Here is a 23,323-nt window from a genome sequence, read left to right on the forward strand (position 1 = left end):
AATGTTAATAAGTAAAGTCTGAGACTATACAGTACTAAATGACTGGTGTTTAATACTGTACTAAATGACTGGTGTTTAATACTTATAAACGAATGGTGTTTAATACTGTACGAAATGACTGGTGTTTAATACTGTACTAAATGACTGGCATTCTAATACAATACCAAACGAATGGTATTTTGACATAGTACTAGATAACAGCTAGTTTGATGCAGTATCAAACGATGACTATACAGTTCCAAATTACACGTATTTTAATACTGTACCATATAACTGTTATTTCAATACAGTACCACAAAAAATGAATCTTAATTGATACTAATTTCTATCAAACAAAACAGTTCGCAAGATCTATCTATCTATCTATCTATCTATCTAAATAAATAAATAACTAACTAACTATCAGCAGGGTCTAATACACTGGCATGATAAATTCGTCAAGGAGCATTATACACAATAGTAGCTTCGATATCCCGCGATATGATTAAAATTGTTATCCACTTAAAATTAGTAGATCTGGCAGGCTCCAATTAAGGTTCATGTTCTGCCGACCTTTAGACGTCTATCTGAACTTAATTATAGTAACTGTCAAACAAAGCGTTATGTGTCGTGGTGGTGGTGGATTTGGGTAATTAGAAACAATATGTTCATAATGAAGTGATTCACTTTGGGCAATCTAAAAGCTGTAATTTGATTGGATAATCTAAAGATCAACAGAACGTGACCTCTTATCGACGTTTGTTTTTTCGTTTTCTTTTTCTTTCAATTATCTGTTATGTCCAAGGTTTCGATTTCATTCAGATAGTAGCATTCCTTCACCAGTGTGTGAGGAAAGTGCAAAACCTAATGCATATATGGGTTTCTTTACGCCATGTTTACTTGTTTTATGTTGTCGTACATTTACATAGGTAAAATACCGTTACAGCTTCATGTTTGAACCATAATAAATAAGCTCATGAAAAATAGTGTTCTCTCTCTTTTTCTCTCTCTCTACCTCAATAGATAAGACAATTGCATCTGTATAATCACTATTTATACGAACGAACGAACGATGGCTGGCTGGCTGGCTGGCTGGCTGGCTGGCTGGATGGATGGATAGATAGATAGATAGATAGATGTGTGTGATTTGGATTTTAATGTAGCTTTAAACAAATTTTCAGTCATATCGTTTCATTTATTGTAAGTAAGAAACATTTTATCGTACAAAATATATTGTTCGTATAAACAGTGCAAAAGGAACAGTGACAAAAATATAAATATATATTCATTACTAATGTGTGCCACCTTGCAAAGGCCAACAAGGAGTTATTAATGTGTGCCACCTTGCAAAGGCCAACAAGGAGTTATTAATGTGTGCCACTTTGCAAAGGCCAACAAGGAGTTAATAATGTGTGCCACCTTGCAAAGGCCAACAAGGAGTTACTAATGCGTGCCACCTTGCAAAGGCCAAGAAGGAGTTACTAATGTGTGCCACCTTGTAAAGGCCAAGAAGGAGTTACTAATGTGTGTCACCTTGCAAAGGCCAAGAAGGAGTTATTATTGTGTGCCACCTTGCAAAGGCCAACAGGGAGTTACTAATGTGTGCCACCTTGCAAAGGCCAACAAGAAGACATTTTTACATGCTCAGTAAATATGTAATAACAACTACTGTATGTTATCGCTTTTAAGACTGCACACTGTACAGATCCAGATATGTCGTCTCATAAAGCGCCGGCAGATCTGGATCTGCGCAGTGTCTTAGGAGTAAACATTCGAACAACACGCATAGAACCTGATTTGCAGGCGCGTTATGCTACGACAGATCAGTAACTTTATTGTTTACAGTTTGACTCGACTTTTTAGCGAGTGTTACAGTAAATGATTTGTATAAACCTTATACACGATTAACATCTTTCGATGTATATATATGTGTGTGTGTGTGTGTGTGTGTGTGTGTGTGTGTATGTATGTATATATATATATATATGTATATATATATATATATATATATATATATATATATATATATATATATATATATATATATATATATATATGTGTGTGTGTGTGTGTATATATATATGTATATATATGTATCTATGTATATGTATATATATATATATATATATATATATATATATATATATATATATATATATATATATAATGTACATTCTATGTTGATGTTAGAAATTGTACAAAAGTGCTGCTTATACCTCTGGTATTTGATACGCACATGAAGGAAACAAAATTGTATAGGTGGCGTGGGTCGAACATGTCATTCCAAATGCGTGTCCTTAAGGTAGAAATAACAATAATTATTTCGGAAATTATATCTTAACACATATGTAGAACCAATTAAATAGTGTGCTCGCGCCTTATGAGACCAGCAAGACCTCCGATTAGCGGCGTACAAACACTAAATTCAACTGTTAGTACGACTTCCTTATGTGTTGATTTCGCCAACGGTGGCCCAAAAAATGTTTGTAAACAACGTCTGTCCGTAAAATTGAAAGCCCATAAATCGTGACCACCTTAGCAATGAAAAGCAATTGCTCTGTGTATACTGCAATTCAAGGTTTAAAAGAAACCATTTATCTCCTGATCAGTACTAGTGTTACTTTTGTAGTGACCAGATATTAAAGCCATCCATCATTACATGCCTCACCAGAATTGTTCAATAACCTATCTCCGAATGATAAATGTTACAATTACGGCACACTTCAGCATAAACAAGCTGTCTTAAGAGAGAAAGATTTGAATTTTGTGCATGGGTAGGCAATAAAAATGAGGTGAAGCACAATGTATTTATTCCGTGATTATAATCTAGCATCAATCAGTGCTGAATAATTTGAGTTTGCTAGACCAAAACTAATGTTTCAATTTAAATCGTGAATAGGCTATACGAGACTATTAAAACAACAAAAACTTAAACAATTGCTGGAAAACTTAGATTTTTTGTGTAATACATCAAAAATAACAATAAAAATTGAAAAATGAATGGACCAGTACACAGTGTTTTCGTCCGTTTGTGAAAAGCTTCATCGCCGCAATCAACAATGACGTATGCTTGGATTCTTAAGGATAAATAAATGTTCTATATTTTCTTTATGCTTTGGTTCCTTGTCAGACAGTCACCAGCTGGCTAGACCATACCACTTACGAGAGAAAGATTTATTGTTTCGGATTGCAGAAACATACAACTTTTAAGTCAGGATTATATGATCTCAGTTTTGTTGTTATTTCAACTCGCAAATTACGCCCAACCACTCGCAAATTATGCAAAATATTCACTTATATAAAATTAAAGATAACCATATTATTCTTTTTAATTAATTGTGCTCCGTTCGGTCATCTACTAAGCAGGAATTCCATTAATACATTCTGATTGTGGGCAGCACGCATTTTGTTCCACGAGCCATTTCACATCGCCCTATTTCGCTAGACAGGGGTTGTCCTTTCGTCATCGAACGACTTCATTGCTATCAAAGAGGGCTTAACCTATATAGAATTACATGACAAGAGCTGATGAGAGGCACAGTGACTTTATTTTGTTGCTGAGCGAATATACTTTACGTGCATCGCATTCATTGTGCTTGTCAGTCATAAAAATCGTGTTCATTTTTAGCGAGTCTGTGACACTGAATAGCTGCTGCTGGGAACATTAAGACAATAATATATATCATGCACATGTAAATGAACGCAATATGCTTTGTTTTGCTATAGAAAGGGGTAGAAAGGATTAATCGCTGCTCATCATTTTGAACTCACTATTACTAGTTAAATCATTTTATGGACATTTTATGTGCATCTGTAAAATTAAAAAGCAGATCCCAATGTATTCAGTGGGAGTGCTATGGATGCTTCAACAATCATTTTACTTTCTTTCAAGAGGGTACATATCTATCTATCTATCTATCTATCTATCTATCTATCGACCCGTCTATATGTCTGTTTGTCTGTCTGTCCACCCACCAATCCATCTGTATGTCTGTCTGTTCTGTCTGTCCATCGAGGGGGCCCCGAGTGGCCGAGTGGTCTAAACCGCTCTCCGTTACGGATCACTGCCATCTCATCTCTGTCTGCGTTGGTTCGAGTCTAGGATTCGGCCAATGTGGGTATGCGAGAAAGCTTGCCAGTAGCTTCTCGTGGGTCGGTGGTTCTTCCCGGGTTCTTCCTCCACCATTACTAATAGCCGCCATGCATAGCCTATAGTGTGCTGAAAAATGGCGTTAAACCCCACAACAACAACAACAACTGTCCATCGACCCGTCCGTCCGCCTTTCTATCCATCTGTCCGTCTGTATGTCTGTCTGTCCACCCACCTACCCATCCATCCATCCATCTACATCCAACCATCGATCTATCTATCTATCTATCTATCTATCTATCTATCTATTTACTTATTGTATGCAGTGGTTCGTTTACACAGGTCGACTTCCATCATATCTTGATGTTTAGGACATAAATAATAAGCACATAAAAGGAAATATCATCCATTACCTTCCATCATTATTGCCCCCTCCCTTCTCTCTAGGCTACAGCTGCAAAATTACCCCTTAAATGATATAGAAATAAATACGTGGATGGATGGATCAATAGACAGATGAACTTATAGACAGATAGAAGAAAGAATTTTTTGTTAATAAAGTTTTTTATCAGTGTTTTATATGTGATTATCATTTATCATGACACTTTTCATACAATGAAAACAGTTTTTATTAATGGCTTTTTCATACCAATATATAAACTGTTTCCATTTCAATGATTCAAATTAACAACGTCATTACGTACGCGTGCCTTGCTTTAATTTCTTACCGTATTAGATTCGCGACCGATAGGGTGCGGATTCGAACCCTACCATCGGATCAGCCTATGTCGGCCACTACGGACAGACGGATAGAAAGGCGGGCGGACGAATGGGTCGATAGACATACAGACAGAGAAACAGACAGACTTGGGACTAAATACCATTGAGGGTAGGGTGGGGTTGGGATGGATGTGTGTGTATGAGTGCTTTTGATTTTTAACATAGCTTTAACAATATTTCATTCATATCGCTGCGATGTCCGCAGTGACACATTTTACAGTGATGTCTAACATTGGAGCATCATGCCGCAGACATTTAACATCATGTCCCACCCAGTCACATTATCCTGACACCAGACCGTCTAGTCCAGACCGACTAGTCGTAACACTAACCTCTTAATGCTGAGCGCCAAGCGAGGCCACTGTTAATACCATTTTAATAGGTCTTTAGTACGACTCGGCCGGGGTACCAACCCGCGACCTCCCGCATCCGAGGCGGACGCTCTAACCACTATGCTGCCAGTTAAAAGTTAAAATTATATATATATATATATATATATATATATATATATATATATATATATATATATATATATATATATATATATATATATATATATATATACTGCACATTGAATTTGTATACTATCCCCAACACCACAAACGCTAACGCCAATGTTTGCGCTACTGTGTCATGAAATACTGAATCAACAACGAATCATTTGTTACTACAGTACAAACAAATCAAACGTGTCAACTTTTCCTTAGTCTGAGCTTATCTGAATCTACTGCTATTCCTAATACCGCTTGGATCGTATTATTGATTCAATTTATTATGTGTTATTTGCCAGGTTTTCACCTTCCGCTTTAGAGTTTTTTCAAACAATAAACATTATATAATTTGTGCCTGAATTACTCATAATGAAGCTCGACAAGCTGGTCTATCCGGCTGTCCAGGTGGAGAACAGAAGCCATGTCGGACGGTTATTATTTCTCCCTGAAACCTTTTGTACCGGTTTATTCTCTTCCGGCATACTGTCACGAAAGTTCTCCCCTATCTCCCTCCGTCAAACCCCAACTAATATTATCTTCCGACACTAGCGGCAATGTTAAAGTTGTTGCAGATTATATTTAAACAGAGGTGACAGTCTGTACTGAAGTTATTACTCATAATAATCAGTTTGGAGATTGTATCTTATTACATGTGTAAAACGGGATGATTTTGTAACGGTTATTTATTTATATTCCAATTTATTTGTCAGCAAAGTCGTTACGGAATGGAATATGACCCCTATAGAGATGAATAACAGACCTTCTGTTACACTGTACTTATATTAATTAATGCAGTTATATATAATATACTATGTTTTCACACACACACACACACACACACACACACAGGTTAGATAATTTTTAATTCGTACTCTACGGAGATTCGCGGCCAGGTCCGTGGGTAAACGGCACTCATCATCTTGCCTGCACACGATCCCATATTCCATCACGACCAAGCACACATCACCCAAAAATGATGCTACTCTATATGTGTTATATGCACTCTTGTGCAACAGACACACTCACATGACGACTCAGCAGAGTACGAATTAAAAATTATCTAACCTGTATGATATATATATATATATATATATATATATATATATATATATATATATATATATATGACTGTGTGTACTTTCATTACTTCTGACAGTTAGATCATCTAAGTAAAGATTATTGCCAGTGAGGAGAGAGTTTAAAACAACCGTAACCTTGTATCTCGGTCCTCTGTATATCTTATATGTATTGATTTATTACGTACCTTAAATGCAGACTTTATCTCTTGATGTAATAAGTACCCCGTATCTCTTGATGTATTATGTATCATATCTCTTGACGTACTTCACATATATTGATGTATTATGAACTTTCTACGTTGATGTTTAACAATACGTACTGTTTGCACCAAACCATTATTTGACACGCGTATGACAGGAAAATAAGAGATGGCGTGGGGGTGGTCAGAATGTGTCAGAGAAAATTCGTCCAGGTTGTATGACCGTCACCCCGTAAGGTGAGAACAACAATAATTATTGTGGATACTATATTTTCACTCCTATATAAAACCAATTATACAGTTTGGTGACACCTTTTGTGGGCCAGAAGACACCAGGAGCACTGCGTGCAAGCACAAAATACAACTGCTACTGGAACTTTCCCAGATGTTGATTGGCCGTCCGTGGCACAAACACGTATGCATTATACTTCTGGCCCTAAAAGATGGCAGTTAACTCCACAATTACATTTACAATCCAAAGCAAATTATGTGCATTTATTGTAAATCGAAGATGAAATGAATCAATTTGTTTCCTGACAGATAATCTTGCTTATTTTTAAATGACCACAAATTAAAGCCTTCAATCATTACATACCTGACCAGAACTGTACAATGACCGAAGTAAACCAACTCTTCCAAGAATTGAAGTATATGTTTATGCTTGTGTATGGAATCACATTGTTGGTCACACTTTTTTCGGTGATCTTAATCTATGATCGGTATGAAGTTGATAATAATAATAATAATAATAATAATAATAATATTATTATTATTATTATTATTATTATTGTTGTTGTTGTTGTTGTTTTTATCCTTCCTTCCTTCAATCATTCAATCATTCGTCTAAAATAGCACCAATTTAAAATTATTGGTCAGACTTGTCGGGTTTTTACAAAGCAAATGGCATTGAAGCTGTACATAACATCATTTGGAAATATAGGCCTACAATTAATATTTCAAAACGTGCTCCAATGCTTAGATCTATGTTGAGTTGGGTATATTGCAAGTAGTAAGATATAGTAGAATTCTTAATTATAAGCTCAAAATATTAAAGAAGACCTGATGATACATCCCCAACACAAATCTATAACCTACGATTGACACTGGACGACAACTGTGATTGTTGGATAAGTCAAGTTAATAATCTAGTGGTTGGATGCGGAATAGGATACGTTTATGTTAATTAAAGGGTAGGTGATGCGAAAATTTGTTTTCACTATTTTTAAACAATGCTGCTGTAAAGATATCGTTATTGACAAGAAGTAAATGTAGATTTATACTGAATGGAAGAGATTACGATTCTACAATAAAAACAAACCATTTGAGTTATCGTTGCTATATAGACTGTTTGAAATCTTCGCACAGTGTGTGTGGACTATTCCTGTTCCAAAATGGAACTTTCATTTAATGGTAAATATAAGTGGATTCGAAAATAGCCCTCTTTGTGCAGATGTGGAGGATGAGTTTCGTGTACAATAATTTGAGAAATTGCAATTTACCAAATGAGTTGAAGATAACGCAAAATCATATGGAGTTGTATAACTTCATACAGAGAATCGATAATAATATTAATATCCATCATAATTTTACTCTTTATCCATCAAAATCAATGAACATTAGGGAGCCGGTATGTCAATCCAGGAATTTGTGATGTTACCATATTTATTTTCAGACATGTATGTGGCCAATGTAATAAGAAATAAAGATTATTATATATTCAGCATATGGGATACGAGAACATCACCAATCAAAATTAGACAATAACTATAATACGCGTATTCCTGTGTTAAATCTTAAATTGAAAATTAAAAATGGCAGGAGCATTATACAGTGTTCTTGGCCCGTCGGGACAAAGTTCATCAACGCATTCAGTAATGTCGACGACTGGTATTTTTCATCTTAAATCAATGTTACTTATTTCATTGAGAATTCTGGCTTTTTGCCAGACCAATAGATCACGAACCCGCGAACTTGCGCCAATTACAAACAAAAGAAGTTATTGCTTTTTACTATTTCATGATAGAGCCTGCACAAATTAGTATTATTGTATCCCTGTGGTTAGATTTTTGTGCAGAATGTTTGTTAAATTACACAACGTGATATTTTTTCTTCTTCTCTACTACTGCATATATTCTGAGTAATAAATGATCTTTGGGCAAATTATGTTGTTGCCGTCAACTGTTATTAAGTCTTATAATAATTCGTGTAAACTTGTCATTAGAAATATCAGATAAACTGATTGATTTAAAATAATATGCACTAGAATCCCTATTCTCAAGGTATTTAAGTGTCATTGTACCGAACGCCCATGCTTTGTCGTCCGTTATTAAGTTGGTAACATTTACAGTGTTACGTTTCTTTAAGACCTGACGACGTTTCATCACATTATGAGCCCACGGATGCGGGAGGTCGTGGGTTCGATCCCTGGCCAAGTCATACCAAAGACTTATAAAAATGGTACTAACATCTGCCTCGCTTGGCGCTCAGCAATAATATGAGGTTAGTGTTACGACTGGTCGGCCTGGTGTCGGGATAATGTGACTGGGTGGGATATGATGCTACAAGTCTGCGGCATGATGCCCCAGTGCTAGACATCACTATGATTTGCCACACTGCAGACATCGTAGCGATATGATTGAAAAATTGTTAAAGCTATGTTAAAAAATCAAAATCACACACACACACATTATGAGCCATGTAATTTCTCCCTTGAACGGAGAAACCCTGCCATTTTTATGCGCACGGATTAACACAATGTTGATCGGAAACATTCTTGGGTCAATCGATTTAAGTCGGAAGCTGGAAAAACAATATTTGATGACGTCATCGCCGAAAACATAAGAAATCAACACTACGCTATGTCGGTTTGTCTTCAGCTCCCCAGCTGACAAGGAAAATTTCACCCGAGTCTTACTTTTATCTAATGCACGTATTTTCTTTTCAGATCCGCTTTCAAAAAAGCGGGCTTGCCTTTCTTGACTTGCTGAACTACTCAATTTGTGCGCCACGTGCGAGTGTTGTTGTTATTAGATTAGTCACTAACGGAATGTTTTGAATGTATCACATCACTGGTTTTAGATCACACCCGAAAAAGAACGGAATTTTCCGAGCGCCTTCGTTGAATGAAATAAGTAGTGGCGATTCACACTTCTACACTGAATATTTGAACGTCGTTTATACATCACATCATGATTATGTCAGATAGCTTTTGTTTTAAAAACAAAAATAATGTCCACAAATCCTAACTTTTGTAGACAATGAAAACGTTTTAGAAAACAAAGGTAGTTTACAAATATGCAGTCGAAAAATGTGAGTAAAGACATTGATGCATAGGAGTACATGGATAGCCTTGGAACAATCAAAGAACAAATACAAACATTTTACTAGTCACCAATTGAATCAAAGATATCAAATAACCATTATCAGTATCTAAAAAGATTTGCAGATTTCTTTGATTATTACATAAAAAGATACACTGATGTTATGAAAGTTTATAACTGCTGAAAAATTATAGAATGTTATGTTGACTGAGAGTGGAATAGGATGCCAAAGCAGCATGATAATGAAGCATATCACTAAAAGATAAAGATGGCAAGATAAAAATTGAGAACGAAAGATTACGGTCAGGGTCATTCTTAAATACCATAAATCTTTACAGTGGGCCGCGAACCATACACGCCAGCAGGAAACGTTCCAATGGGTAGCTAATTACAAACGTAGACGGAAAATAGACAGTTTTGGAAATGAGAGGCGATTACTATTGTGCCTTCAGGACATGCGCAACGCATTATAATGGTTGAAATTGATATTCCAATACACTTCAATAACCAGTTTAATGATAACAAGTTAGCTCCCGGGCCGCTCCGGTGGCCTAATGGTTAGAGCATCCGCCTCGGAATCAGGAGATCGCGGGTTAGAACTCCGGACGAGTCATACCAAAGACTTATAAAGATGGTACGAACAGCTGCCTCGCGACGTACATGCCCGAATGAGCGGACACGTCGTTAATTTAAAACAATGCCTCGCTAGGCGCTCAGCATTAAGAGCTTAGTGTTAGGACTGGTCGGCCTGGTGCCAGGATAATGTGACTGGGTGGGACATGATGTTACATGTCTGCGGCGTGATGCCCCAGCGTTAGACATCACTATGAACGGCCACACTGCAGACATCGTAGCGATACGACTGAACAATTGTTAAAGTTACGCAAAAAAAAATGTACACACACACACACACACACGTTAGCTTGAGAGAAATGAATTCCACAAAAATAAAGTTTGGCTCACTTGCAGAAGAAGTTCTTTGACAATTACAAGGACAGGGACAAGAATACAAACATGAACATATTATAGCAATAGCTTCAATATATATATATATATATATATATATATATATATATATATATATATATATATATATATATATATATATATATATATGTATTTTCTTTTATTTCGTTGCTTTCTTTCTGTCATTTTTTGGGTGATTAAATTAATGTTGTCTTTAATCATACTGAGCGTATTTGTTTCGTGATGTACATCAACCGTTAAACCCTACAACAACAACAACAACCATACAATATAAAAACAAAACTGTGTAGCTTCAGTACCAGTGTTTCGGTCATGACCTGCTCGTAAACATGATTTTTAAACATTTTTATTCACGATTCATGGTTCGAGCTTATTTGTTATTGTAGATCCTGATATCTTCTGTTAGCAAATTAGGAGAATTATCAGCAACACATAGTCCCCGTCTACCAGTGAATATAAGTGACTAACTCGCAGGATTCGAATTCTGACCGCTCGCGGATCGTTTGCTATGTGTCCTCTTGGAGCGGTAGCATAATCCATTCGTTCATTAGTACTTCGTCTTCAGCGATGGCGTGTTATTTATCGAGATCAATTTTGTCTGTAGGCATTCAGCTGTGAACTGACAAAAATAAACTGGTAGGATTAACTTCAAAGCTTGTTCAATATTCATGTTTGTCGGTGGTTAGGTTAAACAAAAGCATGCTGTTAGGGACCGTAAAAGTAGAATTTAATGTTGCGTGGCAAATTTGTGCTGATGATATGTATCGTTTTAATCAATCTTTGTACGTAAAAGCTGTTGTTTATAAACCCCAAAAAGCTAAAATATACACACAATTTAAATTGTGATTTTTAATGTCCTCTTGTCCCATTATGTGTTTTAAAAAGGAGAGAGAGAGAGAGAGATTTTAACAATCAGATTTTATTAACTGATTTCATCACTTAGAGAATCACTGGCTCTGAAAAGCATGTTGCAGTTTATTTACTGCACCAAAATACCAAAAAGCATATAAATAAATAACAAACTAAAAAAATTAAACAAAATAATAATAAAAAAACGTGATAGACGTGATGTATTGACCGACTGACTGTAGTTTTACGGCGCACCCGCTCTATTAGGCTATTTAACGCCGTACAAAAGGTTATATATGTAGGATTAATCAAAAGTGATAAAATGTCTCTTATCGACCAGCGATAAAGAAAAAACAAACAGTTAAAAAAAAAAACGAGAAGCTCTTGGTGAGTTTACGAGCCAAAGAGAGATAACCACGCCTTGATCGATTCACGTGACTCAACAGCTGCCAGAACTACATGTACACACAGACAGTAAGGTAATGCAATTGATAGAAAGAAAAGCGTGACTTTGAAAAAATCCAACAACAAACAAACAAAATAAAATACTTCTATTATTTTCTATGAAAGTCATACTTTTAACGATTATGATTGCACCTATAATTCTGGGTAGGGAAAGGTGTTTACTTTTGTCACACTTAGGTTGTTGTTGTTGTAGGGTTTTACGCCATTTTTCAGCACACGATAGGCTATACATGGCGGCCAGTATTAATGGTGGAGGAAGAAACCGTGAAATCCCCGGAAAGAACCACCGACCCTCGAGAAGCTACTGGCAAGCTTTCTCACATACCCACATTGGCCGAATCCGAGACTCGAACCCATGCAGACAGAGATGAGATGGCAGTGATCCGTAACGGAGAGCGCTTTAGACCACTCGGCCACTCGGGGCCCCAACACTTAGGTAAACTTATAACAAGGAAAACCTACCAGAGGCTGTTGTGAAAGGGTTGAACATTTCAAGGTATCCATATGTAGACTGCGTAATAAATTATTGCGGCTCTTACGTGTTTGAATTCCAATTAGTACAAACAGAAGGCATGTACAATAATTAAGAATACACTAATTAAGAAGCCACGTGACAGAAAAATTATCATAAGCGACACGGGCAAGACTTATAAAATTATATACCATGGTTTATACACTCAATTCTACCACACATCACCTCTTCCCTTTAATTAAACACGTAATCCTACCGCATAACACCCCTTATCTTTAATTGGACACAAAGAAATTTATTTGCAACAGGTATTTAACAAACTGCTCTGATCACTAGTTCATCGTTGACATAAGACATTAAAGAATCTTTTTATTTACCGCCCCCCCCCCCAAAAAAAAAAAAAACAACACTCGAGAGTACGCTGGTTCAACGTTTTTAAATACATTAGGCAAAGTTGGGGCGGGTTGAGGGTGACAGGATAAAAATAAATTATAAATTGTAATATTATTTGTTAATGTCTTGTAACTTCGTATATGTTATTGTGGTTTTATGTAGTAATAATAATAACTTAATTTTCAGACTTTCGTCTATAAACAGGAATATATATATATATATATATATATATATATATATATATATATATATATATATATATATATATATATATATATATATATATATATATATATATATATATATATATATATATATATATATATATATATTATAGCTAAATGAATACAGTTTTTCTAAGTAAAACTTAATGTTAACATGTTATTCACAAACATTCCAGACCCTATCATGGTCCATTGAAAACCTAAACCCAATGTTGTAACATACGTTTTAATGTATAAATGTAGAATGCAAAGAATTTATCTAGAGGGGAGCGCAATTGAAATTCGTACAATAAAATTTGAAAAGCAACCGTTTTACTTATTCAGAACATGTTTTAATAGGCATTGATCACATATTTACTTGTAGACAAAGAGAACAATATTGTCTTTGCAGATCACTGCCATCCAACAAATCAGAACTAAAAACGTGTTCGATATGCTCATCGCCAAGCAGGTATGTATGTATGTTTGTATGTATGTATGTATGTATGTATGTATGTATGTATGTATGTATGTATGTATGTATGTATGTATGTATGTATGTATGTATGTATGTTTGTATGTATGTATGTATGTATGTTTGTATGTATGTATGTATGTATGTATGTATGTATGTATGTATGTATGTATGTATGTATGTATGTATTTATATGTATGTATATATGTATGTATGTATGTGTGTGTGTCTGTGTTTGTATGTAAGTATGCATGTATATAGTTGCTTATCATGGTAAACATATAGTTGCTTATCATGGTAAACATGATCTTTTGTACGGTGCACATTACTCACAACTAATACCTTTCTCAATTAGTAATATTTTATGATAATAAGTAATAAATATTATTTAAATCTAACAAATGAATTGATCCATTTAATTGATCCATTTTAACCCTGATTCCTTTTTCTAAGGAAGAGTATCTTTTAAATGTATTCCTGTATGTGGTGAGAAACTGTTGTAAGTTTAATAAAGAAGTCCCAACTAATTTTGACAATTATATCTCTCATTTATCCTGCAAGATAACGTTTCAGATTATTTGTTGATATTTATGTGCGACATATTTTACGACATGGCAGAATGAATTTGTAACTGAACCTATCTTAATTGGACATAACAAGGAAGAGATGCCTGCCAGCAGTGAGTGACTGGTGGTCATATCAAGAGAGAAAGAAAGCATGATCGTCTACATCATTTAGTGGTCATCCGGATAAACAAGTGGTCAGCTTCCGTGAATGACCAGTGTATATTTGGAATGACTTAGATATATATAGATATCCGTATCAGATGTATTCAACACATTCAAGATACACACAGGCACACACAGTCACACTCACGCACGCACATATTGCAAGCTTCTTAAAACAAACAATGTAATTAGCAAGGATGACAACATACGTTTAGAGAAATAAAAATGGTAATGGAAGAAAATTTGTATTCTTCTGTACAAATGACCTATTTCTAAAAATTTTGAACCTTTGAATTAGATTATAGAGATAACACACACACTGCTTTGAGAAATTTTTTTTTATTTACTAATACATTATTCAATTAGATAAATAATGTAATTACTGTTTCACTATTCCATTAGATGATAAAAATAACATATTCAATATACCTTTAAGTCCGAAACTGTTGAAAACAAATCAAAGATGCATGATTGATTTTGTAGTATTACGTGAATTTGCAAGCAGCAGGATGGTAAATCAAAAGAACCGCAAAATACAACTTGTATGTACCACATAATCAACAATTTCTGAATTTAATGGAAACACGCTATTCCGTTGCGAATCTTCAAAAGCAATTAAAAGAGTAATTACATGGCAGAATGATCCTAAGGTATGGCCAGCTGGGAAGGTCTCAACTTGTTTAAAAGCTATTCACGTGTTATCTCATGCAAGTTCTATTCTATCTAACGTAAACTACGATTCGATTTCACTTTCTTCAATCTCTTTGTGAATATTTGCAAATTTATAAGACAAAACATTCACCCTTCAACTTTATTTTGAACTTCGCATATAATCCAAATAAATTAATGATGACCAGCTGTTGTTGCTTTGATTTTTTTTATTAACACTGAACTTGCTCAGTATGGCGGAGTATTTGTAAAAGACGGTCAATAATTGTTAAATGCTGACCATTGATTTGATTCGTACCTTTCAGTGTCAAGCTTGATTTTGTAAAACAAATCCCACTTCAAACTCATAAAAATTTCGGTGATTGCTACTGACAACAATAAACATGTACTTAAAGTTTCGCTGATCGCTCATTACTTAAACAGAGCGTATCCGTTTTCGTCAGCGTCCAGCTTAGAAAGGTCTGTTTCCCATACCAATCTAGTATCAAGGACATACGGAATGCAACTTATTTGCCACTTGCAATCAAAGCAGTTTTCGAGCTCAAGATAAAGTATTGAAAAACAAAACATTAAAACGCCATATCATCCAAAAGCTATATCATTTATTGCGCTTTAACGAAAGAACGTTAAATTAACGAATGAAATTAAAGATGTCGAACCTCAAAGTATATCATTCACATAAAACAAGAATGGCAGGTGAAGAAACACTGATCTGAATGTAACATTGATTTGTAATAATATTGATATGGTTGTAACATTAATTTGATTGTAATATTGACCTTTTTATAACATTGATTTGGTAATATTGACCTGGTTGTAACACTCATTTTGTTGTAATATTGATCTGATTGTAATATTGATTGAGTTATAACATTGATATGTTGTGAAATTGATTTACTTGTAACATTGATTTGGTTGTAATAATTTGGTTGTAATACTGATTGGCTTGTAATATTGGTCAAGTTGTAATATTGATTTGGTTGTAACATTGATTTGATTGTAATGCTGATGTGGTTGTAATATTGTTGCTATTGTTATATTGATCTGGTTATAGCATTTTTTGGTTGTAATACTGATCATGTTGTAATATTGATTTGATTATAACATTGATTTGGTTGGAATAATGATCAGGTTGTAATATATTGATTTGATTATTACATTGATTTGTTTGTAATACTGATTTGGTTGTGATATTGATTTGGATGTAATATTGATTTGTCTGTAATATTGATTTGGATGTAATATTAATCTGGTTATAACATTGATTTGGTTATAGTATTGATTTCAACAATACTCTCTAAATAGGAGATATGGTAATACACAAAACGTCTTCTAACGTAAGATATTAAAGAAAACTGGAGTCCGTTGTATTTGTATTCCCTTTTAATAAGTTTAATAAGTCTCTGTTTTTGTCGACTCGATATTTCCACACTTATCGATGACGTGAACTTTGCAATAGTACTATTTGAATGTCTCATCCATGACCTTGATCTGGTTGTGGACCCGTAGATGTACGTCATGGATACGAACCGTACCATCAAATAGAGGGTGGGGATGCCAATGCGCTCCCTGTGTACCGCACCCGCGTTGAATTTCTAGTTTCGCGCCTGATTCTCGGATGCAGCAAGTGTAAGGGGCTAACTGTCACCTATAAAGACCAATTGTTTCGTGTGGATTCTCTGATGATACTATCTTCAGCACAAACATACACACATACACACACATACACACACAAACACCCATGTACACACATATACACGCGCACAAGCACGCACATACACATACACACGAACATGCACACACACATGTACGCGCACTCACATACACCCCCCGCACACGCACACACATATACACACAGCCAACATAAAAGTGTCCTTCTTATGTGTTAAATATTGTAAGAACTTGAAATAACTTGTGCAATAAATAAATAGGTAATAAGCACAGTAGTTTCTTTTTCAAACGGTGGATTCAGAACAAGCACGATCTGTTTGAGTTGCTTGAAATCACAGAATCTTAATCAAGACGAATTAATGATTAAATTGGAATTTTTTAATGGCTTTTTAATGACATCATTGATGGGCAAACGCAAGTGGTCAACAAGCTAACACGGCTTTCGATGCTGATGGTGTCCTGTTAATGGAGGAAATAATGGACATTGGTAAGTCTCGAGGCATTCCAAAATGACGTGTTTATTAGAGCAGATTGTTTTTAGAGAAGATGTAAGCGTCTTAATTGTATAACCAGGTTTAATTAGTGAATACAAGAAAATGTTAGTTGATTGACTGCGCATCATTAGTTAACGAACACGAGATATGTTAACTGATTGATCATATATCAATTCAAAACCGCCCGGAAACATTAAGTGTCGTTGATTTACTTAATGAACTTTGTACACGAATATTTTAATTCAAAAGGCAATTAGAAATACATGCATATCCACATTTTAATTGTCATCAGTTTCCGTGTGTGTGTGTGTGTGACCTGAAGAACACAGGTGACGATTTATTTGTATTTATTTGGTGGCATCTATGATCCGACCTTCCAGATAATATCCGATAATAAGCAGATTTTGAAGATTTGTACTGCAATATTCGTATAAATAACAGTCAGTAAAAATAACTTGTTTCTTTAAGTATAATTGGAATGAAACCGGGATTATAAAGGAGAATACACCGTATATACTCGCTTAGAAATCAATTCAAACTGCAAAGGCAAAGATCCTGATCTGCCGTCGCATCATGCGCCTGCAGATCAGGGTCTACGATGATTGTTTTACTGATTACTGCTAAGAAACTGCAAAGATCCAGATCTGCTGTGCATGATGCGACGGTAGATCTGGGTCTGTTCAATGTTCAGTTGGAGTCGTCTTATAAAGGAGTACATACAGTGAACTGTTATAAGTGCCAATGGTAGATTAAAATTAATTATGGATATGAACAGGATTTTTTGTTCAAGCTTTGGGGCGTTTAATATGAGCGAAATCTGAAGCAAAAGAATGATAAAATGTTGAATGTATCCTAGCAACATGGTTATCATATGTGTACATGAACCAAAGACAGTTAGCTTTTATTTTTGTTTTAAACGACAAGAGCAACAAACTTATTGAAAGCCTGTTTCTGCAGTTGCGAGTATTGTTAGACGTTGTGAGTGTTGATAGAAGTCTCGATATTTTTTTAGAAGTTGTGAATGTTGTTAGAAGCTTTAAGAGTTGTTAGAAGTTATGAGTTTCGTTAGAGTTTGTGACTTTTGTTAGAAATTGTGAGAGCTGTTAGAAGTTTAGTGATGTTGGACGTTCTGTAATTTTTCTTTTCTGTAATTTAAAAGTTTTTTTTTTTTGAACACTGGAATAAAATAAATGTTTTAGCACTAGAAATCATAAAGGAGAGAACAAGATAGAGAGTTGTTTATATTATCAAAGTTAAAAATTATCTTCGACATATGAACATCATATTAACATTTAATTATTCCTATGACAATTGATGACTTGATGCTTTATTTAGCAGTAAGAGTTATTTCCCCTATCGTACGATCTTGAGGCTTTGTACAGTTAAATCCCTTATATTATGTTCTTGGATGATATCGCAATAGGCTGCAGTGCCCACCATACATAATACTACATAAGGTGTATACCTTATTTTATTATAAAAACATGAGCACGTGTGACCCCTACCCCCACGCGCACCATAGTTTTGAATTTGGTAATTTAAGACCTTAATTGTGTTCTCTTAATTAGTCTATTGCTGTCAGATTTAAATGTTATGAAGTCCAGAAATACAACTGTGGACCTATTGCTCTAGCTTGGTACAAATTGCATTCTGTTTTGAAATGTAATAACTGCTCCGTTGTATGAGTCCGAGGCTGGAAGGCTTTATCACACACACACACACACACACACACACACACACACACATGATCGGTGTACAAGGGTAAAACCATTATTATGATGATCTGTCTCTGTCATTGATGTTCAGGTGTAGAGGATTGTGGTTATGCTCAGGTTATGTGTGTTTAACACTGTCTTCGGGCACTTGATAGGCTAGACAGAGGGACCAGTATATTTTGGTTGTGAAAGAACCTACTGATGTTTTATGGGATGATTGTTCGGCTGAATCCTCTCTTAAATTCGAAGAAGAGAAACAAAATACAATCAGAATCAAGGAGAATTGTGACTGACCTTATTAGGCGTGTTTCGTGTCCTAAGACTTAATGAAGAATGTGGTTGATATACTTTGGCAGATCGACAAAAGTTTCACCAACTGTGTTACTGACATAAATTTTTACACCCGAAATAAGTACAACCTGTTTCCTACAATCTTCTATTCGTCTTTGGAACTCACTCCCAGATTCAGTAAAAGGTGAAAGAAGCTATTCTGTCTTGAGAATTAAAACAGAGGCCAAGACAACACAAGTGACTGCACATTTTGTTGTTGTTGGTAACATGAAATTGTCTATTACTAAAAATAACTGTAGTGATTTAGATGATGAATTATATTCTAATTATTTGAGAGATAATTCATTGTGTGCTTGTGGCGATGATATACAAAATACATACCATTACGAATTTACTTGCAAATACAATATTGAACAGAAACGAACCACCATCCCCCTTGAATCTGCTGACAATCTTTCTCGCACACCCACGTTGCCTGAACCGATGCTCGAACGCACGTCGAAAAATTGAGATGTCAGAAATGTGTAATGGCGAATCTCTTAATAAATCGCTTGGCCACTCGGGGACCCGTTTGTGGAAAGAAGTTAAGTCAGACAATTTTCTACTACTTGTCATTTATGCCAGTACTTATTTATTTATTGCAAACCTAGTATTTTTAATTAAAACTGATTAAGAACATGACCTATTTTTGCGATACAGAAAATATAGTACATAAGTGGATGTACTCATTTATGACGTAAATTAGCTTTTTTTTCGTGATGAAGCAAAACTCTGTAATAAAATTCACTAAATAATTGAAAATTTTAAAATATGATGTACATAACTATTAACTTAAATACTTGTGCAAATAAATAACACGTGCAGTAAATGTCTACGAACAGCTTTGATAACACCGACCGCTCGACGATATTAATATCGTAATGGCGAATGTCACGTGATACGAATATATGGCAGCATCCACGCAAAATAAATTGTATGGGGAACGTCTATATACAGATATATCCAATAATCTGATTACACAAAATAATAAATGGAATGATAATAGCAGTGGGAAACAAGGTTCGTTAGGAAATTGGCTGACATCAACTGATTCTCATAATCTCTGATTGTCACATTGTATTTCCGGATTGCCATCTTAACAGTCTGCATTGTTCACGTAGCTAATGCGCCGCAAGGTAATCTGTATGTCGAATGGATCGAAAATTTGCATAAATTGGGCTTTTCTTTTAGTCACAGGTTTTAATTTCTTTTCTAGCGCAGTATTTTGTGCAACTCCGTCTTTGCGGGGAATTTTACACGCCATATTGTTTTTCATTTCTTTCGTGAGATAAAACATAAAATACGATGGGCCTGTTTTGTCATTACTCCTTATACAAAGAAATACATCTAGTATGGATTTCATCTGTGGATGAATGAGTTGATTGTAATTTGGAAATAACCAAACATGAAGCAGACACCTTCCACAAAGAACTCAAGATATACAGATACACTGACACGTATACGTTTATCTTTCGATAAACATTCAATATATTAATTTTGTTTTTCTTTACACAGGTTAAGACTTATTAAATTCGTATTATTTATAAGTACCTACTGTGTCATTCAAAACATATGACTGTAAATGCATGGTCTGTTTGTAATATCAGTTTGAATGCGGGAGGTCGCGGGTTCGATCCCCGGCCGAGGTATACTAAAGACTTATAAAAATGGTAATTGCAACTCACCATTAAGAGGTTAGTGTTAGGACTGTTCGGCCTGATGTCAGGATAATGTGACACTGTGGGACATGATGCTACACGTCTGTGACATGATGCTAGAAACTGCCACACTAGCGATGTAACTGAAATTGTTCAAGCTACTTTAAACACACACACACACACACACACACACACACACACACGATTGTCATCCGTCAATCAACAATTACTGAGCGGAGTTTGATTAAACTTGATAGTTGTGCTCTTGTCAATCAAACCTCAGATGAATATGTTTATATGCAATATTTAGATTGTTGATGAGATTTTATGGCATCTGAATGGCGCTGGGAATATCATGATCTTAAAGCCTACATTTCTAATTAGTGATATTTTAAATATCAGACTTGGTATGTTCGCTAATGGCACAAAGATCTCAGACGACTCTGACTCAAAGCTACATTTCTCATGATAATGAGATATTACGACATGGTAGTACCCTATAGTGTAACTATATGATCAGAATTTCATCGGACATGTGCGTGTGCTAAGATAGAGAAGGAGTCAGATTATTGCTTATTTGCTGCTGTATCTATGCGTATCAGCAAATGGACGTGTACTTTGATTTTCTCAGCTATTTGACTGGTTTAGAACTATTTCATACCAGATTTTGATCAAACTTGGTATGTAAACTTATATCAAATCACAAATAAGTTTCACTAACAGCGAACTCTTGACATAGTTATGAATTCATCTGGCATTTGGTTAGCTGTTTACATTAATAAAAAATAAAGCTGTATTTGTATGTCGTGAGAATGGAGAATCATTAAAGAAAAATAGTTATCCGCCCTTGAACTAAGATCAAGTTGCGTTGTCACTGAGTGTTAAACTGAAAGAGAAAGTCGGTAAAAAGTACTACAATAAATTTTTCGTTCAAACGGATTTCATGCAAATCATATTTCACAGAAAGATTTACGGTAGTTTACGGACAAACTCGTCAATATCGCGTAATCGGCTACTGGTTGAACTAGCAATACCCCTCATTTTGCGGGAACAATATTTGATTTTTATTATTCAGGAAATATAGAAAATTACCAGTTCCAGTGTATAATTGTCATTTTCTTGTTACAGTTACAAGCGATTACAGCTTCAATAAAACGGACAATATCAATAATGTCTGCTAATTTGAACTTTTGTTTTCCCCATATAATAGATGTTGATAATTCGTTTTCTCTCTCATATAACAGATGTTGATAATGATTATAAAAGTGCAGAAAATGGTCATTGATAGCTCTGACAATGGGAATTATTCGTATGTTTAATGATTTGTAATAACATGAGTCATCAAAAAAATAGAATGTTGTTGATAATTACAGAATAGGTAAAGGTGTAAATAGTAGATAACATGAAATCGTTGTAGTCCTTACTATACATTCCATAGTCATATTGTCACTCGGTTACATGCCAAATGGAGAGGAGATTAGCACGCATTTCTAAGAGACTGAGCCAGTGAATAACATATTCAGATAAGCTCCTCTGGAAATGCATGCTCGAATATTAGAACGCCTACTAATTAAAAAAAATAATTAAATTAATATTGTCGCGACAAAGACCAAGGACAAAGGAGAGAAAAGTGTGACTATGTCTAGGTACTGAACAGTAGACGCGCGCGCGCATGTGTGTGTGTGTGTGTGTGTGTGTGTGTGTGTGTGAGAGAGAGAGAGAGAGAGAGAGAGAGAGAGAGAGAGATTAAACAAATTATCAGCGTCTTTCTACTATTTGTACAAAGAAATCAAGGTAAACCTGGTCTATTGTGTCGATAGGTTTTGAAAAGACATTTGATACAATTTGCTGGAAGTTTATATATAAAACTTTTAGGTGCTTTAATTGGATTCAATACTACTTGGATGTAACTGTTTCATAAGGGAGATAATTCATTCATATTGCATATCAGTCTTTTTAATTGAAAAACAAGGTTATAGACAAAGAGAACCACTTTCTCCATGCATATCATTTAGTGCAATGATTTTCTTGTGAAAATGATAAGAACAAAGGAAAGCATGTTGATAATACTCAAATAGTTTTAGATCCTAGTGAAATATATCGTACAGGTACATCAAAGGTGTTACAAAAATGTGTATAATGTTAGGACTAAAACTCAATGGTTTTATTTGTTTACATTAATGATATAAGATAGAGGGATTTTCAGTTGCACAAAGATTGAATACTGAATGATGCTATGTAGGTTTTGTAAATTGGATCGTACCTTTATTATTTG

Source organism: Sinohyriopsis cumingii, chromosome 17, assembly GCF_028554795.1.
Source record: "Sinohyriopsis cumingii isolate HCF-2022 chromosome 17, ASM2855479v2, whole genome shotgun sequence".
NCBI classification, from domain to species: Eukaryota; Metazoa; Mollusca; class Bivalvia; order Unionida; family Unionidae; genus Sinohyriopsis; species Sinohyriopsis cumingii.